This window comes from Zingiber officinale, chromosome 2B (genome assembly GCF_018446385.1).
Source record: "Zingiber officinale cultivar Zhangliang chromosome 2B, Zo_v1.1, whole genome shotgun sequence".
Taxonomy (NCBI): domain Eukaryota; kingdom Viridiplantae; phylum Streptophyta; class Magnoliopsida; order Zingiberales; family Zingiberaceae; genus Zingiber; species Zingiber officinale.
Window position 1 is genome coordinate 132,368,601 of NC_055989.1, and position 16,844 is coordinate 132,385,444.

Below are 16,844 nucleotides of genomic sequence, written 5' to 3' on the forward strand. Positions count from 1 at the left end.
ATCGATCGGTCGATCGATCCATAGCCCCCAATCGATCAGTGGATCGATTGGGAGCTGCGATTTCGTGCGATAAGCCCTAGATCGATCGGCTGATCGATCCAGGCAATTCCCGAGAGCACAGAGGCACTCTAGATCGATCAGCCGATCGATCCAAAGCCTCCCCGATCGATTGGGAGCAATCCAATAGATCGGGATCCGACCGTTGGCGCTGGATAAAGCCATTGGCGTGCGATTCCTTAAGTAGAGCTCGCACTGTTCACTCCCGATTTACACAGCAGCTTCTCCACAGCGTTCTTCCACTCTCACCGCCAGTTCTTGAAGGATCTTGGAGAGACATCCAAGTCAAGAGGTGTGACTACAACAAGAAGAAGAAGTTAGGGTTAGGGTTTTTATTGTACATCTTGTAAGCTTTTGTTTATCCTGTATTTCCCTTTCTTCTTCTTGTACTAAGAGTGTTGTAGGGCTTCTCCGCCTTTGGTAGTAACCATAAAGGAGTGTTATTCATAGTGGAGGGTGTGTGAGTGCGTGGATCCTTGGATTAGTCACCTCTTGTGAGGTGGATACCAAGTAAATCCTTAGTGTTAGCGTTGTGTTTGTTTTCTTTGTATTTTCCGCTGCATATCTTTGATGAAACAAGCAACGAAGAGCACGATGAGTGCACCGAGCTATTCACCCCCCCCTCTAGCTACATAATCGGACCCAACAAGTGGTATCAGAGCAAGGTTGCTCTTCACCGGAATCATCGCCGGAAAGGGAAAAGAGCTAGAGGGTGAAGAAGTTGGAGCAAAATTCTTCAAGTCAAAGATTTTATCAAGCTCAACTTCAATGGAATTCCAAGATGGGCTTGGATTTGATATAAGGGTGCCTCCATCATTTACTTCAACAAGCTTCGATCTTTGGAAATCAAGGATCGAGATTTCTTGATGATGGAGATAGAGCAATGGTTTGCTCTAATGGAAGGATTCGAAGCTCCAACAAATTCCAAGGGAAAAGTACTCAAGAGGAGCAAGTGGAGCCAAGAACAAATCCAAAGATGTGAGGCCAATGACAAAGTGACCAAGCTTTTGGTCAATTTATTGCCAAGCAACATCTTGGAGCAAATTGGAGATTTTGAAGATGCCAAAGAGCTATGGAGCAAATTGGCAAAGATTTATGAGATCCCCTCCACTGTACCAAGCCAAGAAAAATCCAAAGAGGGTGACTCATTGGAGCAAGATCAAGAGGAGGAGGATTCCGAAGGTGAGAGATGCTCATCTTCCGAAGAAGAAGTCCAAGAAGCTTCATCTTCAAAGGAATTCAATAAAAATGGCAAAGAGAGAGCATACTCTTTGTTCCATATACAAGACGAAGATGAAGAAGCCTCCACCTCTAGGATTGAGGGGGAGCAACTTTCATTGACACCGGATCAAGAAGAAGGAGAAGTCTCCACATCTGGGTCAAGAGGAGAAGAGGATGAAGAAGCTTCCACCTCCACAAGACAAGTCAAATCTACTGGAGGAGTATCACTTTCGGATCAAGAGGAAGCCTCTACCTCCGGATCCAAAGGAGAAGATGTCATCCCTACACGTGAAGGTATAGCTAGTTCAATTAAAAATAAAAATCACATTATATGTTTTGAGTGTAGGGGAAAAGGGCATTACAAGAGCAAGTGTCCCAAATTGGCCAAGGAGAAGAGCCAAGTGGCACTAAAGGGCAAGGTGAAGCCTAAGGAGACCATCCCCAGAACAAAGAAGAGCAAGGAGCACATTGTGTGCTTCTCTTGCAATCAAAAGGGACATTACCGGAGTCAATGTCCCAAGGGGAAGAAAGCGGTCAAGGCTCTTGGAGGAAGCACAAGTCAAGGGGGAGCCTCCAAGGTAAAAAGAAAGGTATCATTTATTGAGCCTACTCCTTTAAATAATGGTAAAAAGCATGCTAATTCAAGTTTGTATCATTTTAATGCTATTTACCATGAAAATAGAAAGCATGATAGCATTAAAGAAAAATATATAGCTCTTCATGCTAAAACTACCACACCTAGGATTAGGAAGGTAGATGAAAATCTAGACAAGAAAACTAAGGGTTTTAGTTATAGGTCTAGAAATAAAAATGCTCATGCATTTAATGAAAAATCAAAAACTAAGGATTTAATGATAGAAAATCAAGTCTTAAGGTCAAGGCTTGATAAAATGAAAAAGACCCTAAAAAGGAAGGAAAATATCCTAAAAGGGCAAAATAAGCAAAACCTAGGTCTAGGAGTACAACAAGGGGCATCCAAGGGCCATAGAGGTTTGGGATACAAACCTAAGGCTAAGAAGGATGTAATCTCTTACCATAGGGTTCCATATAGTTATGGAACCAACGCTAGGTCAAGTGATCAAGTTAAAAATACAAGGGAAGTTATCCCTAGAAGTATTTTTGCAACAAACGTGACTAAGACTTCTAAGAAGTCTAAGAAAGTCACTAACAAGGTCACAAGGGAGGCAATCCCTAGGGTTGACCTAGAAAAAGTGACCAAGGCTTCTATGAAGCCTAACAAGGTCACTAGGAAGGTATCTAGGGAGGTTATCCCTAGTGAGTACCTAGAGCACCCACGGAGCACCAATAGGTTTTGGGTTCCTAAGAGCATTTTCTCTACCCCTTAGATGGGTTAGAGAGTGTCAACTCCGATTAGAAGGGTAGCTAACCCAACTTTGATGAAGTTGGCACTCGGAGAGCATTTTCAAGGTTATTATTAACCTTTGAAAATGATAAGGGTTATATGTTTACTCTTGGAAAGAGTAAGATGTGTCACATTTTGAGAAATTGGATGATATTTTAAGTGACACAAATTGGGAAAATCATAAGAACTACCAAGTTGGGATTTTGGTATGTTCTTAGGAAATTAAAGGCAATTTATGCCTTAACTCAGATGATTACTCCTTGAAGGAGTAAATTGTGCCAAAATTTGAGGAATATGTTTAATTTAAATTGGCACAAAATTAGGAAAAGCAAATGAAATGTCAAAATTGGGTTTTGGCATTTTCTTGGGAAATAGTGGGCAATATAGGTTTATTTTTAATCTAGCTAAGGTTTTAGGATACTTAGATAGGTAATCTAGGTATATTTTATTTATGTTAAAACTTGTCATGCTTTGTTTGCCCATCATATGTCATAACATCATATTTATTTAGCTATTTTTACATTCATATTTTAGTATGAAAAACACAAAATACCATACCATGTCATGTCATACATACATCATGTAGTTATAGAAATTTTCTTTTGAAAATTATTTCTTTTTGATGTATGTCATAACATCATCATGCATTATTTTATTTCCTTGTAAATTAAGGACTAATGGCATTTATTAACAAGTAACATCCTTGGTGGATGTTTACAACTCAAAATGCCTAGATAGATATGCATGATCCCTAGATTAGGGCAAAACCAAAGTTTACATCTCACTAAAGAACTATAAGGTGACTTGTATGTGTTTTAGTACACATTAGATACAAGTGAGATGTTACAATGATGAACAAAACTCAAGATGTTGATTTAGTGCATTCTTTTGAGTTTTAGATTCATCAAAACACATAGTTATGTATTTTCCAATCATTGGGAAAGCTAATGTACAAGTCATGTGCATTGAGGCCAAGGAACATAGTTGGATATTGGTTTTGAAAATCATTTTAAATGCTTTTGGAAAACCTTGATGAAGACTATCTTTTGATAGTGATCATCATTGAAGAGTTAGACACAAACTTGAAGAAAACACTAAAGTTTTTACAAGTTTTCATGTTTGTGTCCATCTTTGAAAATATGATATATTTTCTTAGAAAACTATTTTTCCATGATAATATGTGCCCTAAATAATGTCTACAATAATTTGTATGATTTTTAGAATTTTGTAGATTTTTCTAGGGGTTTCTGAAATTGACTGAAATGGAATTTTAGTTTTTTCAGAGCTTCAATCGATCACCCGATCGATTGAACGGTCTCAATCGATCGGGCGATCGATTGGGACCCAACTCCAATCGATTGGGAATGCTGATTTTGGCTGGGAAAGCTTATTTTCAGTATTCTAAACCATCTTTAGTCTAGGTAACCATTCCTTACCCCTCAAAATATATTTGTATACATTTAGGGGGAGTTTTCATGTTGAAAATAAGAATGGATTGGTTAAGGAAGACTAAATAGAGGTTTAGGTTGAGGTTTGGTTTCAATATTGAATTTATGAACCTCAAAACTTCTAAATTTGGGTTCCTAAAGTTTTAGGGATTCCAAGTCATTGTTGGTGCAATGACAGAAGTTATCTGCATGTTTTTAGGGGGAGTTATTCTTTAAGGACATGAAAATCTAATTTTCATACACCTTGGAAGGTGGTTAACCTTCTGTCGTGAAAATGCTCAAGGTTGGGCATTTGACTACAATAGAGAGTGGATATCTTCATTGTTCAAGTGGTGCATGCTCATGGATGAGCATGTGATAATAATGAAGGGTATGAGACCTTCATTTGAATCGTGTGTGACCATAGCAAGTGGCTCTGACACAACAAGTGGAATCATGTGTGAATACAACAAGTGAATATACCAAGTGGTATATGCTCAAGGATGAGCGTTGAGAATAATGAAGGGTATGGGATCTTCATTATTGTGTTGTGAGCAATGAGTGAAGTTGTAAACAACGAAGGGTAACTCTGCAGGAGGAGAGTTTGCCCAAAAACTGGGAATGAATTTGATGTGTGCCGATAGGGGGAGAATGAAGATTTTAAGTTAGACCTTCATTATCTAAGAGGGAGTTTGCCCTCTTAGAGGGAGAATGTAGGGTTTAACTTATGTCTTCTTTACCTAGTGGCATGAAGAAGGTTGAGGCTATGGGATTAGCCTAACTTAAAGAAGGTATTGTCAAACATCAAAAAGGGGGAGATTGTTGGTGCAATATTCCCCAGGTCAAGGTTGACCGTGTGAATTGAGTCAAGCTTGAGTCTTGATGTTATGATTTCGATGTTTGACAATACATGTAGTCAATGCATGAAGATTGCAGGTGCAATTGTTCATGTGTGAAGGAGAGTCAAGTAGGTCAAGGTTGACTGGATACTTGACGGGAAAATGCTGGTGAGTAAAGTCAGGTGAAAGTCCTAACTGGGAAGTTAGGCAATGGGAAATCCTAGTGAGTGAAGCTAGGTGAAAGTCCTGGTGAGTGAAGCCAGGCAGATGAAAGACCTAGTGAGTGAAGCTAGGCAGAAGGAAATCCTGATGAGTGAAGCCAGGTGAAAGACCTAGTGAGTGAAGCTAGGCAGAAGGAAGTCCTGGTGAGTGAAGCCAGGCACGAGGAAATCCAGATGGATCAAGGCTGATCGGACATCTGGTGTTGGAAAGACCAAGTAGGTCAAAGGGATTGACCAGATACTTGGCACGAGGAGGAAAGTCCAAGTAGGTCAAAGGGATTGACCGGATACTTGGCACGAGGAGGAAAGTCCAAGTAGGTCAAAGGGATTGATCGGATACTTGGCACGAGGAGAAAAGTCCAAGTGGGTCAAAGGGTTGACCGGACACTTGGTGAGCGTGTCCCAACAGGTCAAGGGTGACCGGATGCTAGGCATGATGAACTAACAGGTCATGGTTGACCAGATGTTGGTTTAGGAGGCTTTAGACGTGATTTTGGGAGAAATCATGACCTGGATTGATCAGCCGATCGATTGGCTCATGCCCAATCGATCGGTCGATCGATTGGGTGAGTCTTCGCGACAAGCCTCCTCCCAATCGATCAGTGGATCGATTGGGATGAGTGCGCGATCGCACAGAACAGCGCTGGATCGATCGGTCGATCGATCCATAGCCCCCAATCGATCAGTGGATCGATTGGAAGCTGTGATTTCGCGCGATAAGCCCTAGATCGATCGACCGATCGATCCAAGCAATTCCCGAGAGCACAGAGGCACTCTGGATTGATCAGTCGATCGATCCAAAGCCTCCCCGATCGATTGGGAGCAATCCAATCGATCGGGATCCGACCGTTGGCGCTGGATAAAGCCGTTGGCGTGCGATTCCTTTGGTAGAGCTCGCACTGTTCACTCCCGATTTACACAGCAGCTTCTCCACAGCGTTCTTCCACTCTCACCGTTAGTTCTTGAAGGATCTTGGAGAGACATCCAAGTCAAGAGGTGTGACTACAACAAGAAGAAGAAGTTAGGGTTAGGGTTTTTATTGTACATCTTGTAAGCTTTTGTTTATCCTGTATTTCCCTTTCTTCTTCTTGTACTAAGAGTGTTGTAGGGCTTCTCCGCCTTTGGTAGTAACCATAAAGGAGTGTTATTCATAGTGGAGGGTGTGTGAGTGCGTGGATCCTTGGATTAGTCACCTCTTGTGAGGTGGATACCAAGTAAATCCTTAGTGTTAGCGTTGTGTTTATTTTCTTTGTATTTTCCGCTGCATATCTTTGATGAAACAAGCAACGAAGAGCACGATGAGTGCACCGAGCTATTTGTAGGTCCCTTTGGAGGCCGGCAAGAGGGGAGGGGTGAATTGGCCTACAAAATAAAACCAAAAACCCTTCTCGGATATTCAACTAATTTAAAAGAACTTGTAATTAAAAAGGCAGAGACTAATTAAAACAGAAAATAGACACAGAGGAATTACTTGGTTTGCAATCAGAGGATTGCTAATCCAAGGCAAAGAAGGCGCACTAATTGATTCTCCTCTGGGCGGAGTAGCCTCTTACAGCGTTGAAAGCACAGAAAGAAATAACACAAATGAAAGCGCTGGATTACAAGTAGTTTTTTTTCATTGATCATTGCTTCTGGACCAAGGCTATATTTATAGTCTTGGTCCGGGCGCCTGGAAGGGTTCCGGGCGCCCCCGGGGGGATAAACTTTATCCCCCAACGGTCAGATTACGAAAATCGCGATCTTAGTCAAAATCATGCTCCGGGTGCCCGGAAGCATTCCCGGTGCCCCGTACAGCTCCGGGCGCCCGAAATGGTTCCGGGCACCCCGGAGCAAAAAGTCAACTGCGGTTGACTTTTTGTCCGGGATCACTTCTCCGTCAAGTCCCAGTCTCGGTCCGGGTCTGTTCGCTCCGGCTCCGCTAGCTTGGGTGATCTCGGCCTTCCGGAATAGGGCTCACCCGAACCCATGTTCCGGCCTTCTCCTCGAGCAACCTTCCTTCCCGGTTTCTCGTCCCTCGAGCGTCGCGCACGCTCTTCTCGTTCACCGGTGTACTCTTCCGCGGACACCTCGTCCCTTAGACGCACCGAGCCCGTCGGCTCTCTCCCGTGCCGTCCTTCTCGCTAGCCGCGTCTTCCGCTCGACTTCCTGTGTTCCTAAGCTCCTGCACACTTAGACACAAGGGTTAAACAAACGCAGGACCTAACTTAGCTTGTTTGATCACATCAAAACACCTTGGGGTTCCAACAATCTCCCCCTTTTTGATGTGAGCAACCCAAGTTAAGTTAGGGTAACCATATGCAATAAAAACAATTTATATTAAAATAAGTTCAAATATTTTTCAATTGAAAAATTATATAGTACCTCCCCCTAGACAAAAAAATTCTAAGTGAATATTCATAAGAAACAATTCTAAGTCAATTTTTTTTTTTAAATGATAAGGCAATTTTAAAAAAATAAGTTAACTTTTAAAAAAATTCTAAGTCAATTTTCATGAAAATTTCTAAGATAATAAAAAATTTCTAAGTTAAGTTAGAAAGTTTTTAACTATTTTCTAACACAAATTGAATAACTCTTTTAAAGCATTAAGTAATTTAAATTAATGCTTTTTCAGTTAGTAAATTAAACTTTTCATTTCGATAGTTGGCTTCCAGGTCGTGGCGAGGCACTAGGCCTTCTTGGTTATTGGAGCAACAACCACTTCCTTAGACAAAGCCTCATAAAGAAATTAGTTGTTTAATTTCCTTGTTGAAAATGCTAAGTCTGACTTTAATTTAAGTTAAACAGGTTTTTGGAATCCAGTAAAGGTTCCTACCTACAAGATTAACCAAGTATCTCCTAGGTATATAGATTTTTGATATATTTCTAATTTGACTTTGATGAAATCTATAATACCAATTTAAATTTCTAAAAGTAAGAATATTTGAACCATTAGATTTTTTCAATCTTTCTATTTCTTCTTTTAGTTTTTCATTTTCAATTTTCAATTTTCAAAATCCTCTATAAGACATGATTTTGCCAAAATTCTCTTTGTTTCTAAAATTTCATTTTCTAATTTGGCATTTTTATTTTCTAATTTATACATGGATTTAGTCATAGCCAACACAAAGATCCATTCATGGACGAAGGAGGAGTCGTATGAAGTGTTGGAGCATGGATGGCTGCCGGAGTTCCATAGCATCACAGAGCAGCGAGAGGGATCAGATTTGGCGACCTTTAGTGGTCGTTGAGCTAGGTCGAGACCGAAAGAGGAGCGAAGCGCATGTTGGATCCCCAGTCCCCACACTGATTTGGCGTCGAGCATCGATACCGAATTATCGCAGATGGCCGAGACACGGGAGGATGCATGTATTGTGGATTACTGGTGGGAGACACCCGAACTGACGATAGTATGGGCAATGACAAAGCGTATGAATGTGTGAAATCTATGTGAGAGATACACGACTTTGACGGATATACGATTGAGTTGGATTTGTGATGAATTTTACTGTGATGTAGATTGATGTACCTAGGCGTACACCAACCCTATACGATAATCGAATTTCCACAACTGATTCGGCAGTTGTCTGGAAATAAAGTATTTGGGATCATTTGTACTTTTTGCCTGCACGGTATTTTTTTGGTAATCTATTTACCTATTCGTCAAAAAAATAATAATAATAATAAATCATCACTTGCTCAATTCAATTGTATTTCTTCTCATTTTCACGATATATGAAGGATTAATTCGATCACTTCTCATTTATTCATCGAATACAAATTTAAAAAAAATACAAAGAAAAATACACCCATCAAATCATCAATTTCCTTTTCGCCGTGGATGAAACAAACCGATTCCCCTATTGTCGATCTCCTATATTGGCATTGCATTCATCGACGTGTCCTACAAGTGAATTTAATAATTCTTAATTACTTTATCAAATAATGATTAAAAACTTATTACTTACATCGTTAACAGTTTCTCTCAGTCGTCGTACTTGTTCCTAGCGATGTAAATGAATCAAATGATTCGCGTGTTATTTAGAGTTTGGTTCGATAAAAAATTCGTTCGAGTTCGTTCGTTTATCTTATCAAGCCGAGCTCGAATTTGAGCCTGATTTCAAGCTCGACGGTTTTATTGAACCGAGCTCGAGCTTAAGAATATTCGGCTCGTGAACTCACGAACATGTTCGTTTGTCGGCTCACGAGTAAAAAAAAACAAACCTTAAAACGAGCCTTAAATCGAGCCAAAAAAATGAGTTTTCAAACAAGCTTTAAAATGAGCCAAAAAATGAGTTCTAGAATGAGCCCGAGCTTGCTTAACGAATTAGGCTCGTTAACTATGATAATCGAGCTAATAACGAGCTGAGCTCGAACTGTTTACGAATTTGATAATTCCAAAGCGAGCCGAGCTCGAGCCTTGTAATAAAAGTTCGATTCAAGTTCGAGCCCGAATATAACTTAAACGAGTTGAGCTCGAGCCTAATATTGTTCGGTTCGGTTTGGTTCGGCTCGATTCGTTTACATCCCTACTTATTCCTTTGACACTGTTCTAACCTGCAAAACCACAACCATCCTTACTAATTAACCTCAATACATCCATAAAGACTAAACTCTGATCCAAACCTTATAACTTATCTATGATAAAACCAATGATTTTCGACTAACCTTATTAATGATGGTGCAAACTACACCTTTAAGTAGTGCAAGCTGGTGTGGTTAAAGAGCCCATGTATCTATTGTACTGTCTTCTCCCTCTCTTTATATCCCTTGAATCCACCAGGCCCACCTCTTCCTCTGCTTCATATTTGTCTTTGGTCATATAGATATATCTCTCCATCTGCATCAAGAAATTTATTTAAATTTTGAGAGATATTTTAATAGTATTTCAGTTATATACGCCCGAGGTGTTATTCTGAGCACCGTGTGTTAGGACCAAAAGTAGCTAGAGGGGGGGGGTGAATAGCTCGTCGCGTTCTCTCGGTGCTCGGCGGTGCTTGTTTCTTCAGAGATGTGCAGCGGAAATACAAAGAAACAATCACACAACGCTAACACAGTTGGTTTACTTGGTATCCACCTCACAAGAGGTGACTAGTCCAAGGATCCACACCACGCACGCACCCTCCACTATGAAAACACTCCTTTTCGGTAACTACCGAGGGTGGAGAAACCCTACAAGACTCTCAGTACAAGAAGAAAGGAAAGGGAAACAAAATACAAGCGCAAAGCTTACAATGAGTACAGAAAACCCTAACCCTAGCTTCTCTTCTGGCCTTTGATCCGCCTCTTGACTTGGAAAGCTTCCAAGATCCTTCAAGAACTGGCGATCTGATCTTTGAGAGCGCTGTGGAGGAGTTGGCGAGAGATCTGGAGTGAATCAGAGAAGAGGTGCCGAAGGAAATGAACGCCTGCGGCTTAAATCGACGCTAACGGTCAAATCCCGATCGATTCGAATGTTCCCAATCGATCGGGGAGGCTTTGGATCGATCCACGGATAGATCCAGAGCGCCTCTGTGCTCTGGGAAAAATGCCTGGATCGATCCACGGATCGATCCAACGCTTATCGCGCGAAGCAGCATCGTCCCGATCGATTCACTGATCGATTGGGACATCTGGATCGATCCACGGATCGATCCAGAGGCTCTCTGTTCGCTAGAAAAAGGCCTGGATCGATCCACTGATCGATCCAGATCCTGGATCGATCCACTGATCGATTCAACACTTGGTTTTTGCCCAAAACCAAGTTCCAAGCCTCTCAAACCAACATCCGGTCAACCTTGACCTGTTGGTACATCATGCCTAGCATCTGGTCACTCCTTTGACCTGCTAGGACTTCCCACCAAGTGTCTGGTCAATCCCTTTGACCCACTTGGACTTTTCTATTCATGCCAAGTATCTGGTCACTCCCTTGACCTACTTGGACTTCCATCAGATGTCTGGTCAATCCCTTTGACCTATCTGTATTTCCTCGTGCCAAGTATCCAGTCAATCCTTTGACCTACTTGGACTTCCCACCACCAGATGTCCGATCATCCTTGATCCATCTGGATTTTTCCTTGCCTGGCTTCACTCACCAGGACTTTCACCTAGCTTCACTCACTAGGGTTTTCTATCTGCCTAGCTTCACTCACTAGGTCTTTCACCTGGCTTCACTCACCAGGACTTTCACCTAGCTTCACTCACTAGGGTTTTCCATCTGCCTAGCTTCACTCACTAGGACTTTCCTTCTGCCTGGCTTCACTCACCAGGACTTCCATTCTACCTAACATCCCAGTTAGGACTTCCCAGTCAAGCATCCGGTCAACCTTGACCTACTTGACTCTTCCTCAATCAAATTCTTATTGTCAAACATCTAAACTCAAACCAAGACTCAGCTTGGTCAACCAGGTCAACCTTGACCTGAGGGATGTTGCACCAACACCGTGGGCACCTAGCATGGACGCCTGAGTGCAGTCAGGTGCCCGAATCACTTACGGCAGCCCTGCATGAACTCAAGTGTCCATACTGGGCCCACACGGTGGGTGCCCAACATAAGATGAAGGACCTTGGCGAGGAAGGGTTCACCGCGGCCGAGGGTGTAGAGAATGGCGATGCACCTGCGCCCGTTGAGGGTGTGCTCCGACGGCGAGTTCCAATGCAGCTACTTCACAATTAAACGTACTTGCTCCCGTCGATCCGCACACTTCCAGCGCTGCCTTCGAACATGAGTTGCCAGATTGAAGATTCAGGATCAAAATCGTATCATTCTCTTTTTGGCGTAACCAAAGTCGATTTTTTTTCATCGGATCACTCACCAAGATGTCGTGGTCGCCATTTTGTAGCACGCAATGACGGGGCGGTAGGAACGGCGGAGGAGGCCCAGGAGGGGCAAAACCTGGACGCGCTCATGGGAGAGGTCCACCGGCGACTGCATTCGGCCTTTGCAGCAGGCCGTCCACCCCCAGTGCTCTGGCCCCACCTCTCTCCCTTTCTGATAGCTGAACTCCATCTTGTCATCTGCAATCAAGGTTTTGATTATAAATCCACATCAAGTTCAAATTTTTTAAGCGTGAATTAAGCTTGCTCACGTAACGACTTCTTGAGAGCTTGCGATGTGAGATTGCAGGAGGAGGACGAACAGGACAAGGAAAGCAGAGAGGCTCGTGAGTCTGATGTTGTGATCCGCCATTGATGACTGATATTTTAGCTCCTGAATGAAAAAGAAGAAGACGCATACATATGTACAGATCAGCGGGAATGAAGAGAGCTAGTGAACAAAAAAAGTAGCAAGCAGGGAGATTACTATCTTTCTTTTTGCACATTGATCATGTCCGAGAATGAAGAAGTGGTAGACTTGAAACGTGGTTTTACGGTTGACTGGATGAAGACTCCTCACTATCTTATAAAATCAGGAGCGTTAGTGTCAAGTCAGAAAAGGGTTTCCGACGTTGGTCCTCCGACGCTCAAGTCAATCCTCGGCTCTGTGGAGAAAAATAGTAGAAATGAACAGTGGCCTAGAGCGTGTAGAATAACAAGTATCGCATATCTTCGCTTGTAAATAGATCTCTCCTTTTATATTATCATTGAAATGTCTGTGCACGTATCTTAAAATATATGTACGTTTTCCAAAACGTTATAATAAAAGATAGGTCAAAAAATGTCCTTGACACATTTTCTTAAGTGAACACGCAAATCTCTGACATGACAAACTAAAAGCTTCTAAAGTACTATTTGCTTGCTAGACATTCTCTGCTGTTGGCGGCACAAACTTCCAAAAGAGCACGACAAGAAATATATGTGCGTCCCGCTATAGGCCAATCGAATTCCGCTCGACCAAGACGTCGTCAGTTCGACCATATTGTATGGAGCTATCGTTGGTTCTTCACTCGACCTTACTGTTGTCGGAGAGAAGTATTGCATTTGATCGGATATGAGGTCTGATTGGCCAAGAAGGTGGTCCGGGTAACTTAGCGTTCGGCTCATAAACTCAACTGCAGGTTGTGAAGGGTTGTCGTCCAAATGGTTCGGTCGACCTTTTACGTCCGACCTGTTCCGATGGCCCAGTCGGCCTTTCACGTCCGGCCGACTTTGCTGGTCCACTCAGCTAACTTTGCCTAATCTGCACTCTACGGTCTTGTAATCCACCTGATCCTGTGATTCTGACCATCTGACTTTGACCTTCATATCAGCCCGTCTTTATTGCTTTAATCCATTTTAGGGGTCATCTTCATCACTTTATCACACATGATTTCTTTTTATATATTTTTTTATGGGATGCATTAGATTTTTTGATGGTAAAAAGAGAATACACTCGCCCAGTGAGATTTCTTGATTGCACAGCGAGGGTAAGAATATATACTTACATATAAAACTGCTGGATGAGTTGTTCTTGCACTAGGAAAGACAACATGCACATTTATTCGTTTTTTTTTTCTCTCCTTTTTTATTTTCTTTATAATATATTCAATTTTAATTAATCATTTCCCTTCTAAGCCTCCAAACAAACTATCACACACAATGCTATAATTATAAATTATCTTATGGAAAGATATTATAATTAATGTGGACGGTTGCTGTTTCGATCAAATAACGTGGATAGTCAAGTCATGGTCACCGATCAACGAATGATTTAACTCACACATTCACCAATGCTTGTTGGTGCAAATGATGAAGAAGTCTTGAAACGCACTTCAACAGAGGGTTACACTAGTGTCGGAGAGATCCTGATAAGCACTTCAACACTCAAGTTAGAATTTACTTGAGATGATACGCAAGAAAAAGAAAGAAGATGGAGAAGGAGAAAATAACCCAGTGGGGTCATAGAAAAGTTTGGATACCTTTCCATTACCTTCATAAGTGTTTATATAACTGTTAAAAGAGCATTTTTCATGTTAGCTATTGCCAAGCATGCTCCTCCATCTTCCTTTTATGAGCCAACCAAATGGATCAAATCCGACAACCATTAGTTGACTTGTTATTTACTAAGCGTCACGTGTTTGGAGAGAAGCATCTAGAAGACCAAATCTGATAACCCTATAATCGCTTCTCCATTCATCTAGGAACACTGTTCTGGAGTATTTGCAGAGAAATAATTCTCAATAATGGGATGGTTGCATGACCTCCCTACTCACATGCCATAGGCCACGTAGAGTGTGTGCCTGATCTAAGAATGAGAGAATAAGGCATTGAGGTTGGTGTTGAGTGGCCTTGAAATTAAAGTAAATGAAGTCAACGACTAAGGCCGACGCATAGGTGGTGCTAGGATCTTAGACTAACCCGGAGTAGATGTCGACTACTAAGGCCAAAACATAGGTGGTGTTGGGATCTGACATTGAGACCTAGAAGATGTTAGTGACTGGGTTAAGCCATTTGAGACTAAGAATTAGCGGATGCCGGTGACTAGGTTGATCCATCTGAGACTGAGACCTGGAGGGTATCATTGATTGGGCCAAGCTAGGTAGATAGTGCTGGGATCTAAGACTGAGACTCAAGGGGTGTCGACAACTGGGCCCGAAATAGGTAGATGCTGCATAATATGAGACTGAGACCTGGAGAGTACTGTCGGTGACTGAGGCCGGATTGGGGTTAGGATCAGGAGCTGAGATAGGTGTCATTGTAGCTGACTTGTACCTAACCAAACTTAAATCCCTGGGATGAGCTTACTAATAGAGTTGTCAAACGGGCCAACCCACGGTAGGATGGGTCAACTCACCAAAAACCCAACATCTGGCGGGGCGAGCCGACCCACCATCCCGACGGACTATAAAATCTCCAATCCGACCTAACTCAAGGCGAGTTATGGGTTAGGCGGATCAACCTACGGGCCTATAAAAAAAATAAAAAACAACCGATCAATGAAAAATGATCACTCCTAACAGATAAGCTTACTGAGTTTGATTGCGACGGCAAGATCCTGGCCATAGGATGCAGCCACTCCTTCCTCACAGCAGTCAGCAATCTGCTGGTTGTAAGGGACCCCTTGGACTCTGGGAGCAGGTCCATCACGGTCGAAGTTCGCTTGCAACACAGCAGCATTAAGGGATATTCATATGTCCCTTGAACTTAGTGCAATCTCCTAACCTGGTAACTCTTTGGTATGTGGTCTAAGTAGTGAGCACCCACCACACATTGTTAGTAACTTTGCTAATTTTACTTCTTATTGAAGTTTCATTCTATTTTTAGTTTATTTAGAAAATTGAATTACAAAAAGGACTAGATTGATACTAAGTACTAACCACCGATCAAGATAAAGATGAAAAAAAATCGATCAACATGAAAAACACCAAATCACATGTTTCCAAATTCCAAATTTCCAAAGAAGACTCCATATTCATAACCCATATTCTTCACTCTTCAATGACTACAAGACTTAGACTATAACACATAATAATTAAAAGTTAAGATTTAAGAGATTACATAGCAATAACCAAAGTACCAAACACACCATAATACTAACACATAAAATTAAAAGTTATGACCTAAGAGATTACATAGCAATAACCGAAGTACCAAACACGCTATGACACTAGTCACTACGTAGTAGTTAAAAACATAAAATAAAATTGAAATGGAAAGTTCAATATCTCTAATACTCTCTGAATGAAGGAACTTAAACAAATAATATAATATTTTTTAAATTTCATCAATAACATCATCCCGATCAAAATCTTCTCCTTTATCTCCTTTTTCTTCATCGATATCCTCTTCTAGAGTATTTGATTCTTGCATAGATAATGATATTTTGATACTTGTATTGTCTTCATTAAAAAAAATATAAAATAATAATAAACTAATATATCAACTAAGTCAAGAACATAACTAAAATAAATAAAATTACCAATAGCATAACCATGTAGCCCATTGCGAATGCAAATAAGAGCTTGCACTTTTTCATAAAGGGTGCAACTTCTATACTTGATAAGCACACGAGCACCAATGGAAAAAGCTAATTATGATGCGACAGTAGTTATAGGAATAGCTAAAACATCACATGTCATTAGTGCAAGAGTTGGATACCGATGCTTTTGATTCTTCCAATGCACCAAAATATCCAAATCTTGATAATATACAAATTCAAGTTTTGACTCCTCCAAATGAAGATCCAATTGAGATTTTCCAACACTTGTAATTGTTTGGCTCTCATATGTCATCATTTCCTATATTAATTGGAATAGTAGTGACAAAAAATATAGAGAATACAAGAAAAAAATATTAGAGTACTTACATCAAAGATTCTTTTGTTCTTTCATTTAACTACAACACTTTGCGAAAGTGTATGTGTGGTAGAAGATTGTGGTTGTGAAGAACTTGTCTAGTTAGTATCAGAATACTGGTCAAAAAGCTTATACAATTTTGTCTTCATAAGATCCATCTTCTTTTTGCATTTAAGAGAATCACTTTCAACCTTTGAATAAAAAAACTCCAACATTGACCGTGAATAAAAAAACTCTTCATAAGATCCATATTCCAAAAATACTTTCTCTCTCATCATACTTTCTCTCTCCTTAAACTTTTCCATTGCACTCTCTTCCTTCTTTTTTCTCATCATACTTTCTCTCTCTTCAATCTCTCCCATCACACTCTCTTGTCTCTTTTTTTCTCATCACACTTTCGTTTTTTTTTTTCCTTCGACCCTCAGTCACCTATCCTGCCCAGCATTAACCGTGATTTACTCCCTCTGGAATCTTGTGGGGCCAGGGCCAGGGGGCCGCTAGGGTGGTGGTTCCACCTTTTGCCACACTCCCTCCTTTTTTTTTCCTCA

The 16,844-nt window shown here is 41.2% G+C and overlaps 1 pseudogene; it reads right to left on the reverse strand.

Moving 5' to 3' along the window:
• Positions 1–9,637: 9,637 nt before the first annotated feature.
• LOC122048728 lies at positions 9,638–16,233 on the reverse strand (annotated as a pseudogene).
• Positions 16,234–16,844: the final 611 nt, after the last annotated feature.